Here is an 18,844-nt window from a genome sequence, read left to right as displayed (position 1 = left end):
AAGAAATCTCTGTGTTTAAAGAGCAAGGTCAAAATCCAATATTAGTCCTGTGCCTTTCAATCATTCTCATAGCACTGCATTAAACACCAACATACTTCTGTAATAAAGCATGTCTGTCCAGGGTCTGTATGTTATGGGGGTGTGTTAGTGCCAACAGCATAGGCAACTTGCACATCTGTGAAGGCATTGTTCATTAGGAGAAACAGATACACATCAAGGCGCAACATATGCTGTCATTTAGACCAAATTTTTTTAACCTTATTGGACCTGCACTTCCTCACTTGTTTATTTTAAACTTGCACCTCCTCATCCTTACACACCTCATGACCCATTATCTATTTTTTTATTTTTTAGATTTCTTTGCTTTTGTTGTATTTCTCATGAGGACCATTTAGACCACTGATTTATTACTACACTTTTTGCTGTTTTTTTTTTTTTTTGCTTTTAGTTGAAAATAGTGGAAAGGCAAAAAATAATGTTATTATGTTGATGATAGGACCCCTTGCCCTTTCCACTTGCGTCACTGGTTTGTTGGTTCCAGACCAGCAAGATTACGGGACCTAAACGGCACTTATTTTTTTGGGCCAAGAACCTGTGATATTGTGGTGGAAAAGGCAGCAAACTGTTCAGAATTTTGGCACCAAAAGTGCTAAATATGGTCTACACTAATGGATTGAGAACTGATGTGATCTTAGGCTTGTTTCTCAATTACATGTTTGTCACCAGGAGGCAAATGTGTAAGAGTTGCTGTCATTGCTGGGAAAGATTAACAGGAAAGCTGCTACTAGTGTATGTAAATGGGTCAAAGACGAGACGTAACTTTTTAGTGTCCCCACTTGATAAATAATATACAATTATATTAATATAAGTGGATATACCTTCAATCTACTCCATTTGTACATCTTTACTGAAACTTAAAGTAATTTTTACGGAAAATGTATGATTTTTGAAAAAATAACCTTTGAAACCCCCAAAATGTCATTCAGTGCAACGGTCCCCCTACCTCTTTAAGTAATAAAACATTAAGAAAAAACTAATTAATCTTAAGTAAAACTTAAAATTTACTGCTTTGGCATAATTGTACAAATGTCATGTGTGACATATTAAATAATATTCAATCAGATGTGTTTTTTAATATTAATAATATTCAGGATACTTTCAGTCCCCATTTTCCCAATCTTCAGTTGTCATTCAGTACAACGTTAATAAAAAGCCTTATTTTAATATGCAATCAAGCTACTGCAGTCATGTGACCAATTATAACAACAAAAGAAGACTCCTGGGGACCCTTCAGCACACACACGAGGTCAATGCATTTTAACATTATTTGATAAAAATGTCTTTTTACTGACATAGTACATTAAAGAACAAAACTGAGTGTCATTCAGTACAACACAGAAAACATAATATTACGGTTAATCTTGTAAACAAACAAGGTTATTAACATTTAAATGTAAATATGTGTGGAAATGTCTTTGAGCTAAGGTCAATGTTAGCTTTTGCTAACCACTGGGATAACTAAAATGTGCTAAAGTAAAATTTCTGTCATTCAGTACAACAACAGTCATTCAGTGCAACAGAATTTCGCTGTTGCACTAAATTGACAATGACATTGTTATACTGACTTTTTAATGTTTTAAAATAATTTTTAAATATTAAAACCACTTTTTTCCATTCTAGTCTTCCTTAATAAGAGCAGTAATTACAATGAATATTAATAATTATGTTTTTGATGAAGTGGTCCCTGAGATTTTGTTATTGTCAAGTACGATGAACTGCCATTCGTTGGGCAGGTACTGCTGTCTGTAGGAGATGAGGTGCAAGTTAGCTGCATGCTACAAAATTGAAACAGAAATTCCTTTGTGTGGCCAAATCCACCTGATGAAATTTACTACCTTAATGTCAAAATCATAATCGCAGAACCAAAGCCATGTACAGCAAGAACCTCAAGGTTAACAACAAAAGACTGGAAAACATTTGTTCAGTTCATGAAATAAAATGCGACTTCAAATGGTTTTTACTGCTGAATGAATTTAGATTTACTGCAGCAACTTTTTCACGTGTTATGACACAAATTCCACACTTCCACACTAATCTGGTGCCTTACAAGTTGTTATGATGGCTTCATTAGCTATGTTTTTGATTGCCTTACTTTTTTCATGATGTAGTAATATTATAACACATACTTGCCACTGGTGTGGCATATTTTCATTGTACTACTGCCACTTTAATCAATAAAGAACTTAAAAACAAATTAAGTCATGAATATTCTGATGTAACAGGATAATTTGGAATATGTCATTCAGTGCAACATAAAATCATCATACAGTGCAACAAAAACATTTGCTTAAAATAACTGTAATAAGTAATTATTATATATTTTTTTTCATGTGAATGCAAGAGAATCCAGGCCTGCTTCATAGAAAACAGAGTTTGATTAGGTTTCAAATAGAATAGAATGTGTAGCAAAAACATCTTGTATACAAATAAACAAAATCCCAAGACGCATTAGAGTACAAACAATGCACAGAAAATTCAAAACAGAGTAAGTACAGTTTCTTCTGAGGTTTTAAATCTTTTGTAAGAGATATACTAAACTTATAAATTTGAAATGGCTAAGATTGTTCCTTGTGTGTGTATTTTGTCATAAATTAGTCGTTGCACTGAATGACATTTTTGTGTCCTTGTCGTGTGTCAACAACACTAAAATTATGAGAATGCTGAGAAAAAAAATACATATTTACATAGGTGACACATTTGTGCACAATATTAAATAAAAAAATTATACAATTTAACCATTTAATTTTTTTGGTACTTGGAACACCCTATTCGTCTTTCACCCAAACGTGATAAGCCTGCAGTCTCCTCAGTTATGCTTTACGAGCAAACATACATAGATTTTTTTTACAACCAAACAAGTCACTTTGGTTCACAATTTTAGTACAGCCCTGGTTACTATTTAACATGCCATTACTTTTTGACAGTCCAAATTAGACATTAATAGCTGTCTTGTATGGAGATATCCAGACCATTGATCACAAAGGTGACTCTTTTTAATGTGCTTACTGTTCAGTGGAAACCACTGCAGCCTCCAGCTCTTTTGATCTCTCGTTCTCTGCTGTTCTATCCTTCTACTTACCCCAAACTTCTGTGAGATGAGAGAAATAAATATAGATTAATCCTAAATCAAAAACCATTTTTTGCAATAGTTTATCTACATCACCTCTAATAAAGAACTGATCCTGTTGCTCCATAATCAAATCAATCTCCTGGGCTGTAGCCTCAGGTAACTCTGTGAAATAACAGCAGTAAAAAATCTGAAGTATGTGGGTGAGAAAATGTAGACAATGATGTCTACTGTTCAGTTGACTAGTGGCTATGACTTACACTAATGTAGGCAGAAGTTTATTTGCCAGTTAACTGTGTGTACCAGCTGTAAAAATTATACACTGACTTAGTATTTGATTTCTTTCATATTATTTTTTAGCTTATTTAACAAAACATGATTTTACACAATGGGAACTTTATTAAAACAACATACACTATATGGCCAAAAGTATTCACTCACCCATCCAAATCATTGAATTCAGGTGTTTTAATCACTTCCATGGCCACAGGTGTATAAAACCAAGCACATAGGCATGCAGACTGCTTCTACAAACATTTGTGAAAGAATGGGTCACTCTCAGGAGCTCAGTGAATTCCAGTGTGGTACCATGATGCCACCTTTGCAACAAGTCCAGTCGTGAAATTTCCTCACTACTAAATATTCCACAGTCGACTGTCAGTGCTATTATAACAAAGTGAAAGCGATTGGAAATGACAGCAACTCAGCCACGAAGTGGTAGCCACGTAAAATGACAGAGCGGGTCAGCGGATGCTGAGGCACATAGTGTGCAGAGGTCGGCAACTTTCTTCAGAGTCAATCGCTACAGACCTCCAAACTTCATGTGGTCTTCAGATTAGCTCAAGAACAGTGTGTAGAGAGCTTCATGGAATGGGTTTCCACCAAGCGCAATGCAAAGCGTCAGCTGCAGTGGTGTAAAGCACGCCGCCACTGGACTCTATAGAGCAGTGGAGACGTGTTCTCTGGAGTGATGAATCACGCTTCTCCGTCTGGCAATACAATGGACGAGTCTGGGTTTGGCAGTTGCCAGGAAAATGGTACTTGTCTGACTGTATTGTGCCAAGTGTAAAGTTTGGTGGAGGGGGGATAATGGTGTGGGGTTGTTTTTCAGGAGTTGGGCTCAGCCTCTTAGTTCCAGTGAAAGGAACTCTTAATGCTTCAGCATACCAAGACAATTTCATGCTCCCAACTTTGTGGGAAAAGTTTGGGGGTGGCCCCTTCCTGTTCCAACATGACTGCGCACCAGTGCACAAAGCAAGGTCCATAAAGACATGGATGAGCGAGTTTGGTGTGGAAGAACTTGACTGGCCTGCACAAAGTTCTGACCTCAACCTGATAGAACACCTTTGTGATGAATTAGAGTGGAGACTGCGAGCCAGGCCTTCTCGTTCAACATCAGTGTCTGACCTCACAAATGCGCTTCTGGAAGAATGGTCAAAAATTCCCATAAACACATTCCTAAACCTTGTGGAAAGCCTTCCCAGAAGAGTTGAAGCTGTTATAGCTACAAAGGGTGGGCCAACATCATATTAAACTTTATGGATTAAGAATGGGATGTCACTCAAGTTCATATGCGTGTGAAGGCAGACAAGCGAATACTTTTGGCAATATAGTGTACCTTGTCAAATCAAATCTTATTTACCTAATAAACAAAATTATGTAACATGTATATTAACTTTTGGGCTCCTTGGTTACTAGATGGTGCCTGCATAGCATACAAAATGTAGGTATTTATTATAAATTATTATGAATTATTTTGAATTATTATGAGTTGTTGAACAGTCTGACTGCAGTTGTAAGGAAAGATTTTCTGTAGTGTTCAGTCCTGCATTTGGGAGGAATCAGTCTGTGACTGAAGGTGCTTTGTCGAAACACTTCCAGGGTATGAAGTGGGTGTGAATGATTTTTGATTACTGAGTTAAGCCTTGTGAGCATTCTTAACTCTGCTGTCTGCTGAACTAAGTCCTGTTCTGACCCCACAATGGAACTGGCCTTCTTGATAAGTTTGTTTATTGGGTTTGTGTCCGTTGTTCTAGCACTCTCACCCTAGCAAACCACTCCAAAGGAAAGAGCACTGACCACCACAGACTGATAGAAGGTGCACAAAAGGGGCCTGCTTATGTTAAAAGATCTCAGCCTTTTTAAAAAGGCTTTTTAAGACCCTTTTTATACACAGTCTCCATGTGTCTGGACCAGTCCAGCTTGCTGTCCAGCTTAACTCCAAGGTACCTGTAGCTGGGTACAAGTTCCACCTCAGTTCCTAGAATAGTAACTGGCTCAGGTTCCCTCCTCCTCCTTCTAAAGTCCACCACCATTTCTTTAGTCTTTGATAAGTTGAGTTGTAGGTGGCTGTTGCTACACCAGTCCACAAAGTTCTTGACCATGCCCCTGTATTCCTGCTCACATCCAGCCTTAATACAACCCACGACTGCTGAAAATTTCAGAAGAAAACAGTTGTCGGAGTTGTACTGAAAGTCTGATGTATATAGCGTAAACAGGAAAGGGGACAGGACTGTTACTTGTGGGGTCCCCATACTGCACAAGGTTTTTACAGAATTTTTAAGTCGCACATACTGTGGTCTAGAAGATAGATAATCCATAACCCAGGAGACTAGAGCTGGTTCCACATGCATTTTCAACATCTTTTTCACCTAGCAGTACGGGTAGTATTGAAGGCGCATGAAAAATTGAAAAACATAATCCTCACAGTAGCGTCTCTACACTGTCCAGATGAGCATGAGCCCTCTGTAATGTGTAGATGAGAGCATCATCCACGCCGATGTTTTGTTGGTAGGCAGGTCCAGCTGCTTTTCCCTGCTTAAGTCGATCCAGTTTCCTTTTTTACCAGTGATGGTTTAAGTGTTAGGGGTGAGGTTACTGATGACAAGGTGGAATTGTGTGCAACAGGTAGAAGGCATGGTGGGGTAGATTGTTCAAACCTGTTAAAGAATAAATTCAAGTCCTCAGCCATGTCCTGGTCACCATCCAGCAGCCCTCCTCCCTTCTGTTCCAAACCAGTGATATTTCTCATGCCATTCCAGACCTGACGCACTCCTTCCTGTTGTAACTGCTGTTCTAGTCTCTGTTTGTAGGCTTGTTTCCAATCCTTAATGTCCAACTTCAGTTGCTTTTGAAGTGTCTTTGCCTTTTCCTGGTCACCCTCCTTGAAAGCCCTTTTCTTTTGATTTATCAGAGATTTCAAGTTGCTAGTAATCCATGGTTTGTTATTTGTGAAGCACCGAATTTCTCTGCTGAGTATGTTGCTGTCAACACAGAACTTGATGTAATCCGTCACGCAATCTGTGAGTCACTCAGAAACTCACAGAAAACATCCCAGTCAGTGAGTTCCAAACAGTCCTGCAGAGATTCGTTTGCTTCATTGGACCAGCATTTTATGGTTTTGGTAGTGATAGGCAGTCTTTTAATAGGTGGGAGAGAGGTAAACCAGGTTATCATCCGATCCTCCAAGAGGGGGCAGTGCAGTGGCTGCATATGCATCCTGAACACTAGCATATAGAAGATCAAAGGTTGTGTTTTCCTTTGTAGTACAGTAAACAAATTGTTTGAATGTGGGCTGTATGTTGGAGACAATGACATGATTGAAATCTCCACTTAGCAGAAGGAATGAGTCTAGGTATTTCTCTTGTAGTCTTGCGATAACCGTGTTGATTACGTCACACGCTGTTTCAGCATGTGCAGACGGTGGAATGTGGTTCAATGTCCTTGTTACAGATTCACTCCTTAATGGTGGCATGCTCAGGTTTACACCATCTGTTATTAACAAGCACAGCAAGTCCCCCACCTTTCTTCTTACCGCACGCTTTGGTGTCCCTGTCCGCCCGTATCGCCAGAAAGCAGCTAGCGCTGATATTATTGTCCGGAATACAGTCCTTCAGCCACGTTTCTGTAAAACACATCAGGCTGCACTCCAAATACACCTTCTGGCTCCTGACGAGGGTCTCAAGTTCCTCCATTTTGTTGGTTAAAGAGTGAACTACCCAAACAGTCCACTAAATTTAAGTCAGTAGGTCAGTCTATTGAATTGTACACAGCCATGGTTGATTGCAGTCAGTCCCATTGAATGTAAATCTTACTCATCTTGAACCTTATAGTAAAGCTTTACAAAAACTCACGCCTGCCATTATTTGCTATGTATGAGGGGGCTGGCTGAACCCTGTGATAGATTGGCACCCTGTCCAGGGTATTCTTGTTGTGCGTCCGGTGTTTTTTTTTAGTTCATTTTAGTCTTGTAAAATATGCAAGAGGCAAGTTATGGTAAATCAGTTCTTTAAATATGTCAAGCTACTGGCTAAAACATGTAGCATGTCTACATGGTAATATTTTAGATATTTATTTAGATAATATTTAGATTTAGATATTTAGTTTTTGGATTTAGTTGGTGTAACATGCCTTTGTTTGTATGAACTTCAATTACGCTAACAAAAGTGGAGACACAAATGTTAAAAAAACTGAGTAATTAAGAATGTACCTCAGCAGTATAGGGATGGTTATTGGCTCCTTATCTTGGATGGTAATTGTTTCAAGAGATGTCATGAGACCTTAACAATTAGAGATTACAATTGCATGAAAAAACAGGTAATAATAAGATTTCCAATGCTTAATAACTGACAATGGTACAGCATTACAATGTTGCTACTAAATTATGTGTTGATGAAATTGTGGTTTACATTTACATTTACATTTACACCAGGACAAGTAAAATACATTCTTGGGAATTATAATGAGTGGGTAAAATTTTTAGTAAATATACTTTTGGCACATGATATCAGATTCCACCATTATATTTTGTTATAAAGGTCAGAGTAATGAAGTGAGGAGAAATGAACAAGCATTATTTTATTAGCAAACTTTATTAGTTTAAGCAAATTGCTTTGGCATATTTTTGCTTTGGCAAATTGCTTTTATGTATTTTGCATTTATAATTTATATTGTGGTCAAGCTTAAACTTAAACTGTAGCTTAAACTAAAAACTGTTTATATTTAGTTCATAGTCAGTGACTTTAGTTTTCCATGTTAAAACTGTTAACTGTTAAAAAAAACATGCTAGGGTTTTTTTTAACGCCCAGCTAACAATTTTTGGTTCCCAGAACGTTCCGGGAACGTTAGTTTTTGGTTCCCAGAACGTTCTGGGAACAGATCATTTTGGTTGCCCTTTGGTTCCCCAGGAAAGTTTTCTTTACGGAAATAGAACGTTCCCGTTTGGTTGTGCATTATAGTTGTGGGAACGTTCCCCTAATGTTCCCGTAACCTTAAAATTATTGAAACCTTAAGGGAACCTTGTACTAACCTTTAAATTATTGAAAACTTTAGACAACCTTGCAATAACACTCCGGTATTGTGTCAAAGTGTCATTTTGTCAGTGTTGTCCCATGAAAAGATATACTTAAATATCTGCAGAAATGTGAGGGGTGTACTCACTTTTGTGATACACTGTATATACAGTGTATCACAAAAGTGAGTACACCCCTCACATTTCTGCAAATATTTCATTATATCTTTTCATGGGACAACACTATAGACATGAAACTTGGATATAACTTAGAGTAGTCAGTGTACAGCTTGTATAGCAGTGTAGATTTACTGTCTTCTGAAAATAACTCAACACACAGCCATTAATGTCTAAATAGCTGGCAACATAAGTGAGTACACCACACAGTGAACATGTCCAAATTGTGTCGTTGTCCCTCCCTGGTGTCATGTGTCAAGGTCCCAGGTGTAAATGGGGAGCAGGGCTGTTAAATTTTGTGTTTTGGGTACAATTCTCTCATACTGGCCACTGGATATTCAACATGGCACCTCATGGCAAAGAACTCTCTGAGGATGTAAGAAATAGAATTGTTGCTCTCCACAAAGATGGCCTGGGCTATAAGAAGATTGCTAACACCCTGAAACTGAGCTACAGCATGGTGGCCAAGGTCATACAGCGGTTTTCCAGGACAGGTTCCACTCGGAACAGGCTTCGCCAGGGTCGACCAAAGAAGTTGAGTCCACGTGTTCGGCGTCATATCCAGAGGTTGGCTTTAAAAAATAGACACATGAGTGCTGCCAGCATTGCTGCAGAGGTTGAAGACGTGGGAGGTCAGCCTGTCAGTGCTCAGACCATACGCCGCACACTGCATCAACTTGGTCTGCATGGTCGTCATCCCAGAAGGAAGCTGACGCACAAGAAAGCCAGCAAACAGTTTGCTGAAGACAAGCAGTCCAAGAACATGGATTACTGGAATGCCCTGTGGTCTGACGAGACCAAGATAAACTTGTTTGGCTCAGATGGTGTCCAGCATGTGTGGCGGCGCCCTGGTGAGAAGTACCAAGACAACTGTATCTTGCCTACAGTCAAGCATGGTGGTGGTAGCATCATGGTCTTGGGCTGCATGAGTGTTGCTGGCACTGGGGAGCTGCAGTTCATTGAGGGAAACATGAATTCCAACATGTACTGTGACATTCTGAAACAGAGCATGATCCCCTCCCTTCGAAAACTGGGCCTCATGGCAGTTTTCCAACAGGATAATGACCCCAAACACAACCTCCAAGATGACAACTGCCTTGCTGAGGAAGCTGAAGGTAAAGGTGATGGCGTATCCTCAAGTGGCGCATCCTCAAGTGGAAGGTGGAGGAGTTCAAGGTGTCTAACATCCACCAGCTCCGTGATGTCATCATGGAGGAGTGGAAGAGGATTCCAGTAGCAACCTGTGCAGCTCTGGTGAATTCCATGCCCAGGAGGGTTAAGGCAGTGCTGGATAATAATGGTGGTCACACAAAATATTGACACTTTGGGCACAATTTGGACATGTTCACTGTGTGGTGTACTCACTTATGTTGCCAGCCATTTAGACATTAATGGCTGTGTGTTGAGTTATTTTCAGAAGACAGTAAATCTGCACTGCTATACAAGTTGTACACTGACTACTCTAACTTATATCCAAGTTTTAGTTCTATAGTGTTGTCCCATGAAAAGATATAATAAAATATTTGCAGAAATGTGAGGGGTATACTCACTTTTGTGATACACTGTATATATATATATATATATATATATACACAGTATATATATATACAATATAAAGAAGTACTGTTTGTTTGTTTATTAGGATTTTAACCTCATGTTTTACACTTTGGTTACATTCATGACAGGAACGGTAGTTACTCATAACACAAGATTCATCAGTTCTCAAGGTTATATCAAACACAGTCATGAACAATTTAGTGTCTCCAATTCACCTCACTTGCATGTCTTTGGACTGTGGGAGGGAGCCGGAGCACCCGGATGAAACCTACGCGGACATGGGGAGAACATGCAAACAACACAGAAATGACCCAGACCGCCCCACCTGGGGATCGAACCCAGAACCTTCTTGCTGGATCTTGTGACCTTGGCTGATGATCTACACCGGCTGTTAGATGCTGCAGAGTAGTGTTCATAGTTTTTACTCATGTATGAGAGGTGAATAAGCAAATGGGACTCAGTGATGGTAGTGGACACTTGAATATCTACAAAAAATACAAGGGACAATCTTTGGGTTATAAAATTATATACGATCAGCCATAACATTAAAACCACCTCTTTGTATGTATACTCTTTTTCTATCAGCTCCACTAACCATATAGTTTACTAACCATTTACTGACTTTCCCTATGGGATTAATAAAGTTATCTATCTATAGGTGCACTTTGTAGCTCTACAGTTCCACTGTCGTCCATCAGTTACTCTGCATACTTTGTTAGCCCCCTTTTACCTTATTCTTCAATAGTCAGGACCTCCACATGACCACCTCAGAGCAGGTATTATTTAGGTGGTGGATCATTCTCAGCACTGCAGTGACACTGACGTGGTTGGTGGTGTGTTACTGTGTGTTGTGCTTATATGACTGGATCAGACACAGCATCGCTGCTGGAGTTTTCAAATACCGTGTCCACTCACTGTCCACTCTTAAATTATACACACCTGCTTTGTTGGTCCACCTTGTGGATGTAGTCAGAGATGGTAGGTCGTCTGTTGCTTATTATTGTATTACTATTATTGTTGTTGTTGTTCTTGTTGCTTATTGTAGCTTTTAAGTTTACGTTATCCACAGTATTCAATGAACTTTAATTATTTAGCAGCTGTTGTCTAATGCTAGAAACTGTTAGCCTTTTAGCTAACGTTACCTGAAGTGTTTCAGTTCAGACTACCAGTTAACCTGAAACTCACTAGATAACATTACCATAAACAGTTTCCATTTCCAAATTGTTCTCTATCTTAATCCAAAACTCATTAATATACTTTCTGCTTACATTTTACTAAGTAAAAAGTTGTTAAGATTAAATGTTTATTTACCTCACACGAACGAACGATTCCTCTTCTTTAACGGCTCGCGTCGCACTGTTGCTATGGTGACGCTCGTTCTGCCGCCGCTGAATCAGAGACTGGACGCTGGGCCACAGCCGGACAACCAGCGTCGGCGCGCACGCGTTTCTACGAGCACCAGCCAAACATAGCTGTGGTAACAACTGGGCCGGATCTGGCTACATTGATTCTGGCCGATTCTGACACTCGGCCGACTGTGCCGATAGAAAAGTGGGAACTGGGCCAGATGATTGTGCTAGCTGGGTTAACTTAGAAACCTTCCGGGAACGTTACTTGAACGATACTTTATACACATAAGAAATAAAACCTTATACAAGCTTTACCTAACGTTCTCTGTTAGTTCTCATAAAACCATGAGAGAACGTTAGGTTTCATAGTTTTATAGTTGGTACTTGTAAGTAAAGGTTGATCTACATGGACCGTCCCAAGCAAAAGGCTGTTTTTTTGGTAAGTTCCTACCAAAAAACTTTAAAGATCATAAGAAAACCTTCCGGGAACGTTACTGGAACGTTACTTTAAACACATAAGAAAGAAAACCTTAAGGCAACTTTTAGATAACGTTCTCTGTTAGTTGTCATAAAACCATGAGAGAACGTTCGGTTTCATAGTTCCCGGAACGTTCCGGGAACAGCGCTAATTTTTTTAACGAAAATAGAACGTTCCCATAACGTTATGGGATGGTTCCCTAAAAATAACCATAGGGGAACCAAAATCTAACGTTACGGGAACGTTCTGTGTTAGCTGGGCGGTCCGTGTACCTTTGGTAATTCTTTTTTCACTTTAAATCCCAAAGTTGAAAAACAAGAAAACGGGTCGTGTTTCGTTTTTCGTTTCAAAAACCAATATTGAAAAACGGGAAAACGGGGCGTTATTCGTTTTTCGTTTTAAGATCAAAAATCAAATAACAAATAAGCAGAAATTGAAAAACGGGTCGTATTTTAATTTCCCAAAATCAACAGTTTTTATCAGTTCAACCAGAAATAAAAGTGCGAGCGCGTGCACGTGCTGACGTGCGTATACATGCTTCATATAAAGTGTAAATCAGGTACAAGTGTTGAGAAGAGGAGCAAAAAGTCATAATAACGTTACGCCGCGTCCCCTGTTCTGACTTTTGTGTCTGCCGTACTTTTTCCTGCCCTTGTAATTCACACAAGAACTATTTATCCTAAAAAAAATAAAATAGGGGGCTATTCTAAGAAAAAAGAATGCTGCATTATTTTTTTACATTATTATTATTATTATTACCGTATAGGACTCAATTCTGTAATACAGGCATAACTAATCGTACATGTCACATAGTGGTGGTAAATTCGGTTCATTTTATGGACTCGGGTTAGTCTGAGTCACTCAGTAATGTGATTCGGTTCACTTGAGTCAATTGTCCTGACATCTTGATTGCGATTGATTAACTGCATGAAAATGCATTCAAATATCACTTATTTTCCGTGCACTCAGAGCCAGTGCCAATCAGAGGCCTCATAGGATCAATAAACATCCAAAAATTAATAAAATTGCACGAACTAACTCTGCAGTAAACAAGGAGCAACAACAATCAAATATATTTCAAAATTCACAAACTTCACATGGATCAGAACGAAAAACTAGCAATGTTTGGGGTCACTCACGTTTTGGCAGTTGTTTCAGCCGAAAGATAGTTTCCCATTCCACTATGCCAGTAAAAAACAATCTAATAATTTATGAGGAAGTGTACAGGTACAAGATCACGTATGATATATAATGAAATGATATATAATGCATTTTGATCTTTACTATTCATGGTGACCCTTTTTACATTTTGTTTATGCTTAACAGACCTGCAGTAGTTGCTTATGGCATGTGGGATCAGATCAGAGTTGATCATGGCAAGGAGTTTTATTTGACATTGTTCATTCAGGAGATTTTGTCATCATTCCGGCATAACATCAAAAGGATGCCCTACCTGCAAACCACGTCAACTAGGGTATAAAAAGTACCTAATCAGTTTTTTCAGACCCTGGTGGACTGTTCACATATGTAGCAATATATTTTTCTAACTCAGAACCACATTGTGGAACGCATTTGGCCAGAGATAAATGGACGCATCAACTATCCACTTAAAACCGCTCTTATACAGTTGGTGGATCAGGAAGTAATAGACATGGACGACAGAGTAGTGCAATACTGTGTATTCAACCTCACCTGCAGGCTGTCCCAGATCGGTGTTAGCAGAGTTGTAGACAGCTGGAATGCACACAGGATTCCAGGTAATAAAAAGTGATGTAACTCCTATCACTCAGTTGATAATGCATATTAATGTTATCTAATTTGATATTACTTGTTACTAGCTGCTTTTTATTTAAAACAAATTCGAAATTTAAAATGAATTCCAATAGATGAACTTTTTCCCCCCTTACCTTTTGCAGATACAAGCTATTTGTTGGACAGCAACAATGTGACCTAAAATCCCACTAATCAACACATTCTTTATGCTTACAACAGGGAAGGGTGTTCCAAATGTCTTAGCTGCAAGTGGGTGTCCTAAACAAATAGCAGATGAGCTACTGCCACATGCATCACAGGCAGCGGACCTGTACAGAGAGCAACTGAGATCCTCTCTAACAAGAGATTCTGTATTTGGGACGGACCCATTCTCAACAACAGATGACAAGACAAGAGTAGAGAATACATTTGCAGAGACCTATCCAAACATTTATCTTTTATTGGAAAGTGCTGTAAACAATGACCCAACCATGTTTAAAGATGCATTGCTACATCTGATCCATGTAACTAAAAGATTTGCATGAAATAAAACATTAATCAAACTCCAACATTGGCCCTAATTGAAACTTGCAACACTGGCAAAAAATAACACCTTAAATGCCATACAATAAAGTTAAGTAACAGTTTTTGATGCATTTATCCTGCCTGTTTACTTGAAAGTGTGATGTAAAAAAATTAATTAAGATCATCTGTGACTATATTGGCAAACATGTGGAGAAGAAAACCATCAATATGGATAGTTTGTGGACAGCAGTGTGGGAAGCAATTCCTTAAAACTTTAGGAAAGTGTAAAGAAGCGGTATGAGGTTGATCTCAAGACTAGAAGAGACACAGACTGTTGAAAACACTACAAACTGTTAGTGTGTGATTCTTAGTTTGGCTTCATGTTTGGTGCATCAGTCATTATTACAAAAACATTTATATTTATTTATTAGGATTTTAACATCATGTTTTACACACTTTGGTTATATTCATGACAGTAAAGGTAGTAAAGGTAAAGGTCATTACACAAGATTCATCAGTTCAAGTTTAATATTAAACACAGTCATGGACAATTTAGTATCTCTAATTAACCTGACTGCATGTTTTTGGACTGTGAGAGGAAACCGGAGCTCCCAGAGGAAACCCACACAGACACAAGGAGAACAAGCCAAATTCCACACAAAAAGGACCCGGACCGCTTCACCTGGGAATCGAACCCAGGACCTTCTTGCTGTGAGGAAACAGTGCTACCCACTACAAAAATATTTGGGCAGTTATTTTTGACACTGTAGTATTTATGAGAACACTATAGCTCCTCTAGTCTCAAAGACAACCTCACACCACAATAAAGCTTTTTCAGTGAAATTCTGGGATGGCTCAGTGGGTAGCACTGTCACCTCACAGCAAGGAGGTCCTGGGTTCAAGTCCCAGGGGGCCCTTTCTCTGTGTAGTTTGCATGTTCTCCCCGTGTCTGTGTGGGTTTCTTCCAGGTGCTCCGGTTTCTTTCCATAGTACAAAGACTTGCAAGTGAGGTAAAATGGAGATACAAAATTGTCCATGACTGTGTTTGACATTAAACTTGGAACTGATAAATCTTGTGTAAGCAGTAATTACCTGTCCTGTCATGAATGTAACCAAAGTGTAAAACATGATGTTAAAAATCCTAATAAATAAATACATAATAAAAACTTCTGTGCCTAATGTTTTTTTTTCTCCTTTAAGTGAACACAGGATAAAAACACCAAAACAGTGGCTAAACATTAGTGTAGTGGAGCATGTGAGCAATTCATGAGCAAAACATTAGTCATCTCCAATCACTTCTTTAATGGTAGTTAATGCCTCACACAAGCCCCGAACCACATGAACATGGTGGGTAAAGTTCTCTCTACAAATAAGACAGTACGTGGATGTTCGTATCCACTCTTCAGTGCACGTTTTGCAGCCAGTTAGGGTCTGGCAGCAAACAGCAAACATGGGAACAACAATAAATCCTGCAAGATTAAAGACATGTATTATTATTTTAACCTGTTATTGTACAAATTTCAACAAATTTCAAAATTCTGTCTTCAAATTGAATACCCACTTACCCTTACACACCATACAGCTTAGGGATTCCTTTATTTTTTTTTGACTGGGTGGATGTTAGGAAAACCATGCTGCTATTGGTCAGGGCCACCTCTGATAACTCCCGAATTGTAGCTGTTACAGCGTCTAAACTTTGAGATGCCAGCAACAATTCCTCAATTTTCTCACTCACATCACTTAAGGCTGAGGCACCCTCGTCATTTCGGCTGTTAAAAGATATTACATCAGTGTATCTCATTTATCAGAAATGACAATCCATATGCAGAATGAAATGGTTTGTTACCTCAGTCTTTTTCTTTTTGTTCCCTGAAAATTACGGAAGTCTTGTTCATTCACCGCTAAGATCTTCCTAGCGTTCTGTCTCCAGTACTGAGACCCTTAAAACAACAATGCTTATATTAAATAACAAATAAAACATAAGGATCGAACAAGTAAATTGACCAAAATCAGAATTAAGAGAGTTGTTGTTCCAAATATGCAATCAACCAGTTAGTTATTTTGATTTGGGCTGATTTGGGCTGATCTGTGCTGTCGCTTTATGATTTAAATAACCTGAGGGATGCAAGAGCACTCGTGCTACATTTGAATATTTCTACTATGCCTGTACTACAGTGTTACAGCATAATTATGTGACTCATTGTGTCTGCAGCCTCCTACATATTAAAATAGGCAACTGATTTTTCAGTAAAACTTTACAATGCCAGTTAGAAGCAAATATAACTACTTTGTTAGCCATTTTAAACTTTTATTTTAAAAATAAATCTGCCAAAAATTTTTTTTACAGCCATCAACCAATTAGGCTGTAAAGAAATCAAAATCAGCCATCAAAATCATGAGTGTTCCATCTGTAGTAAAATGTCCTAAACAGAAAGAAAATGACAAGCCTTCTATTCTATAAGATACAAGCTAACTGAAGATCATTTCCTACCCTTTGTTCCTTCTGACTCCAAAATTTCACTGCCCTGTGTGTCAGTTAGTATTATGGGATCATAATTGTTAAGTGCCTCCTGAACTTTGCCAATGATCCCCTGAACTGTTCCATGAACCTGATTATGACCATTCGACTAGGAGTAAGCTTGCCTCCAATGAAATCTGCAATGTATATTGACCTGTAAAAAAATGTCAACACCCTTTTTAGTCATACAATCAGTACTGCTTTATTTATGAGTACGGTAACAGTTACAGTATAAGCTAAACAAGTAAGCCTATACTGAGAAAATAGTACCTTTAAAAAAAATGATAGAGCTCTAAACCATTACAAAGGTTTTTTTTTTTAATCTGACAGTTTTCAATTTACAGTTGTAATATTCGTTTTTATTGCGTTTCTTCTTCTATTACAGTATCCAGTCTGAGCAATTGGTCTGGCAGTGGTGGGGCTTGAACCAGCGACCTTCTGATTACTAGTCCAGTACCTTAACAACTAGGCTATGACTATGCCATAAATCATGACTAATAGTGTGTGTATATACAGTGTATCACAAAAGTGAGTACACCCCTCACATTTCTGCAAATATTTCATTATATCTTTTCATGGGACAACACTATAGAAATAAAACTTGGATATAACTTAGAGTAGTCAGTGTACAGCTTGTATAGCAGTGTAGATTTACTGTCTTCTGAAAATAACTCAACACACAGCCATTAATGTCTAAATAGCTGGCAACATAAGTGAGTACACCCCACAGTGAACATGTCCAAATTGTGCCCAAAGTGTCAATATTTTGTGTGACCACCATTATTATCCAGCACTGCCTTAACCCTCCTGGGCATGGAATTCACCAGAGCTGCACAGGTTGCTACTGGAATCCTCTTCCACTCCTCCATGATGACATCACGGAGCTGGTGGATGTTAGACACCTTGAACTCCTCCACCTTCCACTTGAGGATGCGCCACAGGTGCTCAATTGGGTTTAGTCCATCACCTTTACCTTCAGCTTCCTCAGCAAGGCAGTTGTCATCTTGGAGGTTGTGTTTGGGGTCAGTTTTCGAAGGGAGGGGATCATGCTCTGTTTCAGAATGTCACAGTACATGTTGGAATTCATGTTTCCCTCAATGAACTGCAGCTCCCCAGTGCCAGCAACACTCATGCAGCCCAAGACCATGATGCTACCACCACCATGCTTGACTGTAGGCAAGATACAGTTGTCTTGGTACTTCTCACCAGGGCGCCGCCACACATGCTGGACACCATCTGAGTCAAACAAGTTTATCTTGGTCTCGTCAGACCACAGGGCATTCCAGTAATCCATGTTCTTGGACTGCTTGTCTTCAGCAAACTGTTTGCGGGCTTTCTTGTGCGTCAGCTTCCTTCTGGGATGACGACCATGCAGACCAAGTTGATGCAGTGTGCGGCGTATGGTCTGAGCACTGACAGGCTGACATCCCACATCTTCAACCTCTGCAGCAATGCTGGCAGCACTCATGTGTCTATTTTTTAAAGCCAACCTCTGGATATGACGCCGAACACGTGGACTCAACTTCTTTGGTCGACCCTGGCCGAGTGGAACCTGTCCTGGAAAACCGCTGTATGACCTTGGCCACCATGCTGTAGCTCAGTTTCAGGGTGTTAGCAATCTTCTTATAGCCCAGGCCATCTTTGTGGAGAGCAACAATTCTATTTCTCACATCCTCAGAGAGTTCTTTGCCATGAGGTGCCATGTTGAATATCCAGTGGCCAGTATGAGAGAATTGTACCCAAAACACCAAATTTAACAGCCCTGCTCCCCATTTACACCTGGGACCTTGACACATGACACCAGGGAGGGACAACGACACATTTGGGCACAATTTGGACATGTTCACTGTGGGGTGTACTCACTTATGTTGCCAGCTATTTAGACATTAATGGCTGTGTGTTGAGTTATTTTCAGAAGACAGTAAATCTACACTGCTATTCAAGCTGTACACTGACTACTCTAAGTTATATCCAAGTTTCATGTCTATAGTGTTGTCCCATGAAAAGATATAATGACATATTTGCAGAAATGTGAGGGGTGTACTCACTTTTGTGATACACTGTATATACT

The 18,844-nt window shown here is 39.1% G+C and overlaps 1 pseudogene; it reads left to right on the top strand.

Annotated features, from left to right (window-relative positions):
- Nucleotides 1-13,066: 13,066 nt before the first annotated feature.
- LOC134310646 (uncharacterized) lies at nt 13,067-14,275 on the top strand (annotated as a pseudogene).
- The last annotated feature ends 4,569 nt before the right edge of the window (nt 14,276-18,844 follow it).

The sequence above is a fragment of the Trichomycterus rosablanca genome, chromosome 3 (assembly GCF_030014385.1).
Source record: "Trichomycterus rosablanca isolate fTriRos1 chromosome 3, fTriRos1.hap1, whole genome shotgun sequence".
In the NCBI taxonomy this organism is placed as follows: domain Eukaryota; kingdom Metazoa; phylum Chordata; class Actinopteri; order Siluriformes; family Trichomycteridae; genus Trichomycterus; species Trichomycterus rosablanca.
Note: the sequence above shows the minus strand (reverse complement) of the source record. Positions and strands in the feature narration are given on the sequence as shown.